This window comes from Euprymna scolopes, chromosome 29 (assembly GCF_053919585.1).
Source record: "Euprymna scolopes isolate OS-2025 chromosome 29, ASM5391958v1, whole genome shotgun sequence".
NCBI lineage: Eukaryota > Metazoa > Mollusca > Cephalopoda > Sepiida > Sepiolidae > Euprymna > Euprymna scolopes.
This window is the reverse complement of record NC_136510.1, coordinates 61,243,273-61,257,838: the sequence shown is the minus strand read 5'-3', so window position 1 is coordinate 61,257,838 and position 14,566 is coordinate 61,243,273.

Below are 14,566 nucleotides of genomic sequence, written 5' to 3'. Positions count from 1 at the left end.
CTACGTATCATGAACGCTGTCTGAGGCAGAACGGAATTATGTGCACATTGAGAAGGAGGGGCTGGCTCTAGTCTTTGCGGTGAAAAAGTTGCACCAATATCTGTATGGGAATAATTTTACATTGTTCACTGACCACAAACCGTTATTGGGGTTGTTTGCTGAAAACAAGCCGATCCCTTCTCTTGCTGCTGCCAGAGTTCAACGCTGGGCCATATTTCTGGCTGCCTATAATTACAGGTTGGAGTATCATGCCGGGTCCCTTAATGGAAATGCAGATTGCCTCAGTCGTCTTCCAATCAGTGTGCAGGAGCAAGATGTCACACCTAATTCTAACAGGATACACATGATGAACTTGGTTGATGCTCCATTGACTGTGGTGGCAGTAAGATTGGAGACAAGAAGAGACCCTACTTTGAGTCGGGTGTACGAATACATCCTGAATGGCTGGAGTAGGTGTATTCCAGACACGGCAATGAAGCCCTACTTCAACAAACGGACAGAGTTGACATGTGAAGATGGTACCGTTTTATGGGGGAGTAGAGTAGTAATTCCAGCTATACTCAGAACAAAAGTGTTGCAGCAATTACATCAGACACACATAGGGATCGTGCGAATGAAGGCCCTTGCTCGCAGCTATGTGTGGTGGCCAAATCTTGATGCAGATATTGAGAGAGAGCCGGTAAAGCTTGTGGAACCTGCATACATTATCAAAGCAACCCCGGCAAGGCTCCCATTCACCATGGGAGAGAGTCCACTTAGATTATGCGGGTCCATTTTTGGGGCACATGTTTTTGATAGTAGTGGATGCTCATTCAAAGTGGACTGAAGTTTGCATTACAAAATCATCTTCTGCTATGACCACAATTGAAAAATTGAGAGGGATCTTCGCAACTCATGGACTACCGGTATTAATTGTGAGTGACAACGGTCCCTGTTTTACAAGTGAAGAATTCAAAGCATTCATGAATGCTAATGGAATTCAGCACATTTTCACAGCTCCTTACCATCCTTCCTCGAATGGACTAGCAGAACGCAGTGTACGCACCTTCAAGGAAGCGCTTAAAAGGATGAATACAGACGGCAAGGCAACACTTGAAACCAAGGTGAACCGATTTTTATTCACTTATAGGATAACTCCAAACTCATTAACTGGGGTTTCTCCTGCCGAGCTGATGTTCAAACGGCAGTTACGAACAGCGTTTCATTTGGCAAAGCCAGACACGTACAAGGCTATGGATGTAAAAAATAAAATGGAAAGGGGGAGCAAGGTAATGGTGCCGCTCCGTGAATTTAAAGTAGCCGATCCTGTGCTTGTACGTAACTATGGATCTACTCAGCGATGGATTGAAGGTACCATTACCAGACAGTTGGGAGCAGTGAATTTTGAAGTGGAAACCGGTAGAGGGCTAATAAGGAGGCATGTGGACCAGCTTGTGAAACTCTCATCACCAGTAGCAGTGGAACTTACGCCTGAGATACAAGCAGATAATGCTGCAAAGAATCTTGAGAGTTTCGGCACACCTGAAGTTTCCAGCACACCCGACAGTCCTGAGGAAAGTTTAATACCTGAGAGCAGGCATATGGAAGAGGTTGCAGAGACTCCAGCAGTGGTAGAAAAATCGGCATCACCACCCTCTCGCAAGTCAGGGCGTATTCGGAGACCACCAAAAAAATTTGAAGACTATGTTCGTGATCCAGAGTAAGATTGAAGGGATGTAATATATTGGACAGGATTATCTCCCTTGCACTTCAATGAACTACGGATTATCTCCCTTGCACTTCAATGAACTACCACTAGAGGGCGCGACAGTCTTGAAATCTGTTCTTTTTGTAAATAAAAGGACCGGGAGACGATCTTTCCCTACGAGACGTACCGTCTGCCGATCTATCTATAATGTTATTTTGTCTTGTGCATTTTTATTCATTATGCCTTGTTAATGTTGATATACTTCAATAGGAAGTTTTGTAGGGATTTTGCGAGCATCGCTGTGCCCCTGACGGAATTATTGAAAAAGCACAGTAAATTCAGATGGTCAGTGGAATGCCAGGAAGCAATCGAAACCATAAAACGAGCGTTGAGTACTGAACCAATACTGAAAGCTCCTTCATTAAGTCAACCGTTTAGCTTAGCTGTAGATGCCAGTGACAAAGGCATCGGAGCAGTGCTATTGCAACCGGGGGGAAGACGAGCAGCTTTATCCAGTTAGTTTCTATTCAAAAAAGTTTAATGAATTCCAGAAACGATAGAGAAAGAAGTATTAGCGCTAACATCAAGCCTTCTCCACTTTGAGATATACGTGACCTCAGCGCCTACTCCTACTATTTACTGACTATAATCTGTTGGTCTATGTGAATAGGATGAAGAACAAGAATAGAAGATTAATTTCTTGGAACCTTATGCTGTAGGAATTTAATTTAGATATCATGCACATTAGCGGCAAGAACAATGTGGTAGCAGATGCCCTATCGAGAAAACATGATTAAAAAATAATTAAATAAATAAACAAATAAATAAATAAACAAAAGCACGAATCAGATTAAAAAAAAGAGAGAGAGAGAATAAGGAAAAAATTTTTTTCTGTTATGCTTGGAGGTGTTATATTGGTAAAAAGGCTGGTTGATAAATTAAGAAATAATCATAACAGAATAAGAAATAGTTTTTTTTTTTATCTCTTAGGGAACGCCTATGGTGAATGGTGAGTTTAAATTCAAATATAAATATGAAAGCATGCACCCCTCCTCACCTTCGGTGAGCGTGAATTTAAATTCAATAAAAAAAAATTATAATAAAAAATAAATAAACGCACTAGCATTCGAGGTGTACACACACATCCCTCCCTCCCTCTGAAAATACAATGTGCGAGAGAGCCCACTGTCAGCGAAGCCGATGAAAAGGGAAAGGGTGAGAAAGAAAAAGTGAAATCGACGCGGACAAATAAAGAAAGCAGTTTTTGAACCGAGCGTTTTGTCAATGGTGAAAAACGATAGCGTTTGTATAAAAAAATTGAGAGGCAAGAAAAAAAATAGAAAAGAAAAAAGACTGGGGAGAGCAGTGAATGGTGTCAAATGGACCAGTTGTTTTGTTTATGTTTGAGCAAATAATGAATCAAAAAAAAAAACTCGCTATGAGCAGGTGGTGCTCAGGAATGCCCAAAGCACAGCGTAAACAGATTTCCCTGAAATAAACAGGAGTTGAATACTTTCGGCCGAGAATGAACATTATGGAAAGTTCACGGCGAAGACATTAAAGATGAATAAGAAGAGGGTTGCAACGAACAAAAATATCGTCATGTCGATGGGCGTCCCCATCCAAGAAGAAACCAAACAGGAAAAATCTTGTGAATGATGAACTTTGCGGAGACATTATGAAACACAAAAGTCCAATTGAGTGACTATTATGATTTCCCCATCCCGATATCCCCGCTCCTTGTCCTGGGCCGAACTGTCATACCATAATGGAAATGGTATATACATTTTCTCTTATATTATTTTTTTTGTTGGTGACCTTGTTTTATTTTCTTTCTTTTATGATGTTTCCTTTTTTATCATCCGACCTCACCCCAACCTATTGCGGTGTGATATTAAATTTAAGGATGTTGAATAAAATTTGTGTTTTAAGATTCTAGCGTTGTGTCATTCTTTTTTTTTTTTTTACATAGGCATCACCACATTATCAAGGCCAAGAGGCCACTCACGGATAAGGGTTAAAGAGTGTACAGGAGAAATTGTACAATATAGTAATCATTAGTAATGAAAATTTGGTAAATTTGATAACTTATATGGAACGGCTCATCAAGAACTTATTTACGTTAGACTTGAAGACAACCATATTGTAGTCAGCCGGAAAGCAGGAAAACGGAAGACAATTCCACAGGCATGCAGTTCTAAGAAAGAATCTTTGTTCATGGAATCTACGTTTAGGTTTAGGCACAGATAAAGAGTGGGGGGAATTATTGATAGTGTTTACAGCTAGACGAGTGTTTCTTGTGAAAGTTTGGCGAGGGGGGACCATAGATTGAAGCTCACTCGAACACTTTCCATGAAAATAACGATACATCAGAGACAAACTCACAACATCTCTTCTGTGAGATAGAGGTTGCAAGGAAGAGAAAAGGACATCTCCTACGAGGCTACGAAGTCTATTTTGAACTCTATCAAGGCAGGCCAAGTCCTTTCTAGCAGCTCCTGCCCAGATGTGGCAACAGTATTCCATCCTTGGACGTACCTGGCTCTTATATAGATAGAGAATCGCATCAGCAGTGAGATATCTACCGGATCGATAGAAAGATCCCAACATTTTTCCAGCGGCCTTGGCAACAGATTTGATGTACGTGTTCCATTTAAGATCAGGAGTAATGGTCAAGCCAAGAAGCTTGTCAAAACTTGAGGCCTCCTGAAGACGAGAGCTATTCATTTCAATTGATGCCAGATGTGGATCAGAATGTTGATGATGTAAAGAGAGAAGCTTGGTTTTAGATGCATTAAAAGTAACCAGCCACTCCTTACCCCATTGTATTACGTGCTCAAGATCAGAGGAGAGAGAATTGGAGAGAACTTAGTCGTTTACTGTCTTAGATGTGCTACCATAAATGGTAGTGTCGTCAGCATAGATGTCTACAAATGATGTAAGGATGTGATTTGGAAGATCATTAATATAGATCAGGAAAAGAGTTGGGCCCAGGATGGATCCCTGAGGGACACCGGCATTAATACTGTTAGCTTCTGATTTTTGCCCCTCAACTACTACTCCTATGAACCTATCAGAAAGAAATGATTTAATAATTGAGAAGACATTTCCAGCAATACCATAGCTAGAGATCTTATGAAGTAAACCTTTATGCCATACCCTATCAAATGCCTTAGATATGTCAAGAGCAATTGACCTAGAAAGGTTGCCTCCGTCGAGAGATTTGCTAATCCTATGAGATATAACTGTAAGAACATCAGCTGTAGATCTAGCAGAACGGAAACCATATTGAGTGTCACTAAGAAGGTTATGTTTATTGAGATGGTTGATTACTTCTGTATTTAACACAGATTCCAGCAACTTACTCATGACGCACAGGAGACTTATTGGCCTGTACTGAGAGGGGGATGAGCGATCACCTGAATTCTTAAATACAGGGCATACTGATGAAATTTTCCAGGGAGATGGGAAACTATTCTCCTTAAGACAACGTTTAAACAGTTTTGTAAGTATGGGCGCTAGCTCTGGTTGAAGTTTTTTGAGTACTATAATTGGAATACCGTCAGGGCCAGTTGCTTTACTGGAATCAAGGTTTTTGATTAGCTTGGCAACATCACGTACAGATATACGTATATCACATAGCGTGTTTTCTGATACAGGAGGAAATATTGGGGGTTGGCAGCCTTGATCGCAAAGGGTAGAATTAGCTGCAAAGTTCTTGACAAAGAGTTTGGCTTTGTCTGATGCTGACGAGATTACCTCAGGTCCATTGATAATAGTTGGGATGGAGCACACGCTTCTGTTCAGGATTCTGTTTGCTATTTGCCAAAACTGGTGGGAACCAAGCCGCTGCTCAGCTACTTTGGACTTAACAGATTGAGCATACAACTCTCTTGCATTCTTAATTACTTTCTTACAATGGTTGCTGGCAGTCCTGAAAACGGCTTTAGTTTTCATACATCTATTACGTTGGAAACAGTGGAAAAAGTGATTTCTGTGCGCAATGGCAGCAGCACATTCTGGAGAGAACCATGGCTGGCTGTTAGGTTTTTGCTGAAACTTTTTCGAGGGTATGAAACGGTCAATACCTACAATTAACCATTCTGTCAGGTCTAATACTATAGAGGACACATCCTTTTTAAACATGGAATGCAGAGGTAGATCAGATATAAATGTACGGAATCTATCCCAGTCAGCCTTAGTGTATCGATATACTGTACGATGGAGAGGTACGTCTGGGGACTTATTACATTTCATTTTTATCTTAATTGATACAACAGAGTGGTCGGAAGATCCAAGAGGCGACAGAACAGAAACTGAACATAGTTCAGGGCAAGTTGTGAGAAAAAGGTCTAGTAGGCTCGCATACTGGCCGTCATTGTCGGGCACACGAGTGGGTTCCTGAACAATCTGAGTGAGGTCATAGGCAATGGAGAAATCATGACAGAACCTCCCCTCATCATCGGTCTTGTTAGAGTGGGTCAACCATTCAACGTTGTGAACATTGAAGTCACCACATACGTGAATGTTAGCTGAAGGATAAGCAGATAGGACTTGGTCAATTTTCTCAGATATGCTTTGAAAGATAGTAACTCCGCTGTTATGGGGGCGATAGAGAGTAAATATAAATGCCGTAGTGTGAGCTAAAGCAACCCGGAAGCAGATATAGGGTAAGTTAGGATCTTCCCTGGAGATGTCCCTACCACATGGAAAGTTATCCCTAATATAGGCACATATTCCATGCCCATGGCGATCTTGGGGGTCAGATTTAGAAGTTAAGTTAGAGTATCCTTTAATTGCGAACTCTTCTAGGGAAATAGCCTGTCCAATGCCAGTTTCACTTAAAAATAAAAGGTCTGGTTTAGTCTCCTTTCAACCTCTGGAAGGTTAGAACGTAGACCCCTGATGTTGGAGAAGGAGACGACATGGTAGTAGGGGTCTACGTTGGAAGTTGGAGAACCGGGTTTAATCGTGTATTTTTTCTTGAAACTTGTCATGATGAATTTTTGGAAATTTGTGGACTAGGTCGTCAGATTTACTTAGAGCAGGACAGAGAGGGGAAACTAAGAGAGAAAAAGAAACGAAGAATTTTTTTTATTTGTAGCTAATGATAAGGTAAAGCCGTAACAATTACCCACTAGTATGGCATCGAGAGGCCCCACCAGAAGCTACTGCATGGTCCAGAATCCATTCACCAAATGGCAATACAGCAGCTCCAGTACTTTGCACCTGCTGATAGGACAGCCTCCTTGGTGGTTAATCCAAGGTTCGAGTCCCTGACTATCAGGCGGATAACGTCAGCCCAGACAAAACGTTTACCTCCAGCACCCTTACTAGTGACATGGCTACAAGGATAGACATAGAAACAGAAAATTTCCGCCATCTCTGCCAACTGTTCGCGCAAAATACTGCCAACCTAGAAAACAGCTTTTTCTTCTCCCTTTGTCAGAAAAATCACTCATTAAAAAATGAGGACTGAGGGACAAATAAGAAGCGAGAGTAACAGGAGCTGCCGATAACATTAAAAAAAAAAAAACAAAAAAAAACTATTAAGTATTCTACTTAATAAAAGTCCAACGGACGTGTTTAAGGGAAAGTATGGTGATAGATTCCCCTCTCACGAACTAAGAATGAGTACAAATTCGTAATCTATTTTTGCAATCGACTTGGTAGATAAATAAACATTTATGGACGAGAAAAAAAAAAAAAAAAAGCTAGCATTTAATAAAACAGAAATACATAAATTAAATACTGAAATAAAATGGAGTTATTAATATTTGAATCTAAAAATAAAAAGTATGATTAAAATTGAAATCACTTATCTCAAGAAAAACACGTCCGTCTCCATAATGTAAACTGAAATGAGGAATTTAAGTTAACAGCGTTCAAAAAGATTTTTTTTCTTTTAAATTAACCGTTAAAAGAAAAGTGTGATTTTATTCTGAACTTTAGCTAGTCACGTTTTAAGAAACTTACAATAAAAAAGAAAGTTTGAGTTTGAATCGTTCGGAACAAAATGTGCTAATGAGAACCTCAGACAACGTGTCAAATAGGTCACAAATCATGGCCGACACTTTACTTGTCATTATTTTATTTTTATTTTTATATTGTGTTACGGACAACGTAGGGTGAAGCGCTGACATAGAGTCATAAGATTCTTACCAGGGGACATCCACCCCGACTCAGCTTCATATCGGTCCGTAACAATATATATATATATATATATATATATATATATATATATATAGTAAAAATGGTAATTAATAAGAACCTGAAGAAAGTGCTCAATACTGTCGTAGAGCAAATATGTGTTTTATTTTTTATTACCGCTTTTTTCTGTTTAGTTACATTATTGTTTCAGCTACGCGACCGTTTTTTGGCCGTCATGTAGCCTCCTCAGACTTTACAGAAATGTTCGTTTATGGTGGAATGAGGTTGTGAGAAAAGCTGAGGTTGTGAGAAAAGCTGAAAAAGAAAAAGGAAGAAAGGTGGGAGGGGGTGCTTGGTAGGTCGGTAGTGCTTTAGTTTTGGAGCTCAAGAACATTAGGTGGTTGTGGGGGATCTGGGAAGTTCATCTCTGGTGTGGCTAAGGACATAGGGATACATGGAGAGGAAGGGAGATATGTAAAGGTGGGGTTACTTTAAATTTCGAGTTCTAAGGTTTAGGTTGTTGGCGTCTCGTTAGTGATATATATTTGACCTTTAAGAACTCTACCAAACTCCTCCGACAATTTTGGGTCTAGACACTTGAAATTTTAGATATAGGTTCCTTGAACCTGGATCTAACTTAATAAAGTGATTTGAGCCCGAAACTATAAATTTTAAGGGGTCATAATAGGGGTCAAAGTTTAAAAAAAATAACCATTTTTTTTTTGTTTTTTTGCTTTTTTTGCACAGCATACACCTCCAAACACCCGAGCAACGCCGGGCACCCCTGCTAGTCACATCGATTTTCCCAAATCTCAGTACCCGGTATTTCAAATTTCGAGTCTATAGACTAAAAATTGACAGAGTTATTGCATAGGGAAATGTACACAGACACACAGACAGACAGACAGACAGACACGTTCACTTTTATAGATATATAGATATATATATAATCTATTTTCCGAATCATATTTTATTTAAGTCCATTGGTTACTTATTACATCTAATTCAACCACTTATAAATTACTATTATAGAATTTAATACTATTTACATTATATCCTAACATAATAATTTGAAGTCATACTAAATAGTACAACATAAACATTCATATCCTTCCCTTTTTATTTACTGTTTAAATTATCCTTAAAATCATCATATATAATTTAGGTTTAATTATTTACCTAACCTTTATTATTACTTTAAACTTATTATTTTCATTTTTATTCTCAACTTTATTTATTCACAATTTAGTCTCAATAAATCAAAATTAACTTTACTTGATAAGTATGTTAATTCAATTTCAATTTAATAATTTTACTAATCAGGTTTTAATCACGATAATGCATAATTTGATTTATGTACACAATTTTGAATTACTTCCTGTCATTTGTTACGAAGGTTTTCTTTAGATATTACGATTCGAGATTGCAAAGGTTACAATCGGACCAACTTTTTTGGTGAGGATGTAGCAGTTAACAAACTATTTACTATAAACGGATCAATGCCCGGTGTCAAGGTGATTCGGCAGGGCGCATTGATTTGAGCTGTCCCCCTAAGGACTATTTTTAGCCCTTTGGGATCTTCGCTGCGATCGCCAGAGACGCCAGCAAGCGACCTATACAAACCTCTCTCACTCACCCCTCCCACTGCTACTTGTTAAATGACTGCAGTCTGATGGCAGACAGCACCTTCAAACAGACATTTACACTTTCTTTCTCTTCAGTCTGAGATACAATCTCGCCTTTATTATCGTTTTGTTAAAAGCAATGTCGTTTGGCCTTGTGTTTATTTAAGTAATTATTAGGACAGAAATGCACAACATTTCCCTCCTATAAGATGGTGACCTGAAACGAACACAGACCTTTTGATTACAAAGCAGCATTTCTTTTTTTCTTTTTTTTTTTATTTTTAGCAAAATATAAAAAAAAACGACAAGGGACCAAATCACAAAGGCAGAAAGACTGGAAGAGGTATTTTTTTTTCACGAAAAGAACTTCGACGAAAACAAGAAGAAAGTTATTCATTTTCCTTTTGTCGCCATCGCCGATACAAACAGCGACAGCACGTTCAAAATTGAAGAAGAAAACAATAACAAAAAAACTTTGAAACGGGTTTCCCGTCTCTCTCTTCTAAAAAACAAAACAAAAAAAACTAACAAAGAAAAGAAGAAAAAATACTGAAGAATTTTATTTTAAAAAACCCGGAAAATAAACAAAAAACACCCCCCCCCCCACCAAAAAAAAAAAAAAAAAACAGAAAGCGAAAAACATTTTGTTTACGAATAGTTTGTTTTTCTTTACGCGCTCATCAACCACGGGCAGACGACATTTCGCCTTCCATTTTCTTAACCGAAGAGACCAGCTACTACATCCTTCAACGCAACAAACTCAAACTATATATATAAATATATATTATATATATAAAATTTAAAAAAAAACTGAAGAACTTTGTTCCAAAAATATTTATTTATTTTTTAACGGCCAACTACACTGTAAGTACAGTATTCACTTCATTTTTCACACACACACACACATACATACACACACACACACACAATTCTTAAATCTTTCCTTTCCTATACTATTGCTATTATTTATTTTTATCTTACTTGTAATTTTTCTGACTTATTTTCCTTCGTTTTTCTATCTCTCATTCATATCTCTTTAAAGAAGTTTTTTTTCACTTTTCGACTTTTGATTTTTTGGTCTGTTCATTTTACTTATTAATCTAATGTCTACCACCTGCCTGCTTATGCGGGTGACGTCCGAGTTTGGTTCATTCAGCTTGAGTCATATTTTTCAGCAAATGACGTTCAAGAGCATTGTCAATTGCCAATATTATTTAGTGCATTTCCTGCGTCGTTGACGCCAGTGGTCAAAGACTTGATCACTGACATCCCTCCTAACTCCACATATGACTCGTTAAAACGGGAGGTCTTACTCCGGACGTCAGTGTCAGCGGAAACACGCTTCCAAACGTTAGTCCACGACAAGCTCTTGGGAGACCGTTTGCCTAGTGAGCTACTCCACCGAATGAGAGAGTTAGCTGAAGACGCCCCCGCTGACAGTGCCTTTATAAAACAGCTTTTCTTTTTGAGGCTGCCGGTACAGGTGAAAGCCATTTTAGCTCCTATGTTGGAAAAAAACTCTGTCGACGTTGTAGCGGCATCGGCAGATAAAGTTATGGACTTTACCAAGGATCCTACCACCGCAGCTATCCCCCAGATTTCGACTGAAGTCTCTACGCTCTAAGCTAAAGTTAGGGACACAAGTCAAGAAGCAACTTCCTTGACGCTCTCGAGCGGCTTAGCAGAGAGGTGAGGAAGCTGAGTGTGGCCAGATCACAATCCCCCAGACACCGCTACAAGAGCCATTCACCATCCCGACATCACTGTCATCACTCTAGCAAGATAGGACTATGCTTTTATCATAGTCATTTTGGCAAGGACGCACGGCGCTGTACAATGCCCTGTTCATATTTGACCAGGGAAACGATCGTCTGCAGAACTGAGCATGGCACATTCTCCACAGACCTCCCACAACCGTGCCTATTTTATCACTGACTCTTTATCCCAAGCGCATTGCTTGGTTGATAGAGGTGAGGCTTGCAGCATTTGGCCACTGAAACTCCTCACCAAGAAGCCGCCAGTTTCACCCATCACACTGCAATTGGTAAATCACTCGTCTATTTCCACGTACGGTCAAATTTCTCATTCTCTTGACTTGGAATTACGTAGAGACTTTACGTGGGTTTTTACAATAGCTGATTTGCCCTATCCCATTATAGGCACGGACATTCTGCATCACTTCAACCTATTAGTTGACATACGCAGACAACAGCTGATAGATGCTAATACGGAACTTTCCGTCACAGGCTAAAAATTGAACTTCACATCTATCGGCCCTGTATTTTTTATCTCTTCTACCGATGATCCATATCATACATTATTAAACTCCTACCCGGATTTAACTAACTTGAATTTTGTTGTGAGTGAACTACCTCACTCAACAGCTCACCATATTGAGACCACAGGTACTCCTGTATTCTCACGACCTCGACACCTTCCTGCTGACAAACTTAAAGCAGCAAAAGCAGAGTTCAACCATATGTTGCAACTGGGAATCATACGTACCTCATCCAGTCCATGGGCTTCCCGAAACATTCCAGAGATTGGCGTCTGACTGGGGACTACCGACGATTGAATACCACTACGGTACCCGATCGTTACCCAATCTCACACATACAGGACTTCGCTTCTTCACTGCACGGTTGTAAGACCTTCTCCAAACTAGATCTGGTTAAGGCATACCATCAGATTTCAGTGAATCCAGCCGACATCCCGAAAACTGCTGTAACAACTCTGTTTGGAGCATTTGAATTTTTAACTATGCCTTTTAGTTTGCGAAACGAAGCTAGTACCTTTCAACGCTTCATGAACGAGGTAGTGCGTGATTTAGACTTTATCTATAACTACATAGACGACATTCTAGTGGCAAGTGCCTCACCTGAGGAACATGTCATCACCTCCGCCTACTATTTGAATGGTTTCAACAGTACCAGGTTAGAATTAACCCTGGTAAATGTTTTTCTGGTGCTTCAGAGTTAGTTTTCCTGGGCCACATCATCAGCCCAGAGGGGATATCTCCCTTACCTGAAAAGGTTAAGGCTCTACAAGACCTTAAACCACCCACTTCACTTCGCCAACTAAGGCACTTCCTCGGCCTGCTAAATTACTACAGGCGCTTCATCCCATACTGTGCGGATCTCTTGTCTCCTCTTTCTGACTTGTTACATAACAGGAAGAATAAAAATGAGCAGATTTCACTGAATGATATTCAGCTGAAAGCCTTTAAAGAAGTGAAGGAGAAACTAGCAACACACGCATTACTTGCACATCTTGTGCCTGATGCCCAGTTTTCACTGGTTGTGGTTGCATCGGGCACAGCTGTAGGTGCAGTGTTGCAACAATAGCACCAAAGTACTGGGGCTGCTGTATTGCCATTTGGTGAATGGAATCTGGACCATGCAGTAGCTTCTGGTGGGGCCTCTCGATGCCATACTAGTGGGTAATTGTTACGGCTTTACCTTATCATATGCTACAAATAAAAAAAAAAAATTCTTCGTTTCTTTTTCTCTCTTAGTTTCCCCTCTCTGTCCTGCTCTAAGTAAATTTGTCGACCTAGTCCACAAATTCCAAAATTTCATCATGACAAGTTTCAAGAAAAAATACACGATTAAACCCGGTTCTCCAACTTCCAACGTAGACCCCTACTACCATGTCTCCTTCTCCAACATCAGGGGTCTTCGTTCTAACCTTCCAGAGGTTGAAACCCAATTACAGGAGACTAAACCAGACCTTTTATTTTTAAGTGAAACTGGCATTGGACAGGCTATTTCCCTAGATGAGTTTGCAATTTCAGGATACTCTAACTTAACTTCTAAATCTGACCCCCAAGATCGCCATGGGCATGGAATATGTGCCTATATTAAAGATAGCTTTCCATGTGGGAGGGACATCTCCAGGGAAGATCCTAACTTACCCTATATGTGCTTCCGGGTTGCTTTAGCTCACACTACTGCATTTATATTTACTCTCTATCGCCCCCACAACAGCGGAGTTACTATCTTTCAAAGCATATCTGAGAAAATTGACCAAGTCCTTTCTACTTATCCTTCAGCTAACATTCACGTATGTGGAGACTTCAATGTTCACAACGTCGAATGGTTGACCCACTCAAACAAGACCGATGATGAGGGGAGGTTCTGTCATGATTTCTCCATTGCCTATGACCTCACTCAGATTGTTCAGGAACCTACCCGTGTGCCCGATAATGACGGCCAGTATGCGAGCCTACTAGACCTTTTTCTCACAACTTGCCCTGAACTATGTTCAGTCTCTGTTCTGTCGCCTCTTGGATCTTCCGACCACTCTGTTGTATCAATTAAGATAAAAATGAAATGTAATAAGTCCCCAGACGTACCTCTTCATCGTACAGTATATCGATACACTAAGGCTGACTGGGATAGCTTCCGTACATTTATATCTGATCTACCTCTGCATTCCATGTTTAAAAAGGATGTGTCCTCTATAGTATTAGACCTAACTGAATGGTTAATTGTAGGTATTGACCATTTCATACCCTCTAAAAAGTTTCAGCAAAAACCTAACAGCCCGCCATGGACCTCTCCAGAATGTGCTGCTGCCATTGCGCACAGAAATCACTTTTTCCACTGCTTCCAACGTAATAGATGTATGGAAACTAAAGCCGTTTTCAGGACTGCCAGCAACCATTGTAAGAAAGTAATAAGGAATGCAAGAGAGTTGTATGCTCAATCTGTTAAGTCCAAAGTAGCTGAGCAGCGGCTTGGTTCCCACCAGTTTTGGCAAATAGCAAACAGAATCCTGAACAGAAGCGTGTGCTCCATCCCAACTATTATCAATGGACCTGAGGTAATCTCGTCAGCATCAGACAAAGCCAAACTCTTTGTCAAGAACTTTGCAGCTAATTCTACCCTTTGCGACCAAGACCGCCAACCCCCAATATTTCCTCCTGTATCAGAAAACACGCTATGTGATATACGTATATCTGTACGTGATGTTGCGAAGCTAATCAAAAACCTTGATTCGAGTAAAGCAACTGGCCCTGATGGTATTCCAATTATAGTACTCAAAAAACTTCAACCTGAACTAGCGCCCATACTTACAAAACTGTTTAAACGTTGTCTTAAGG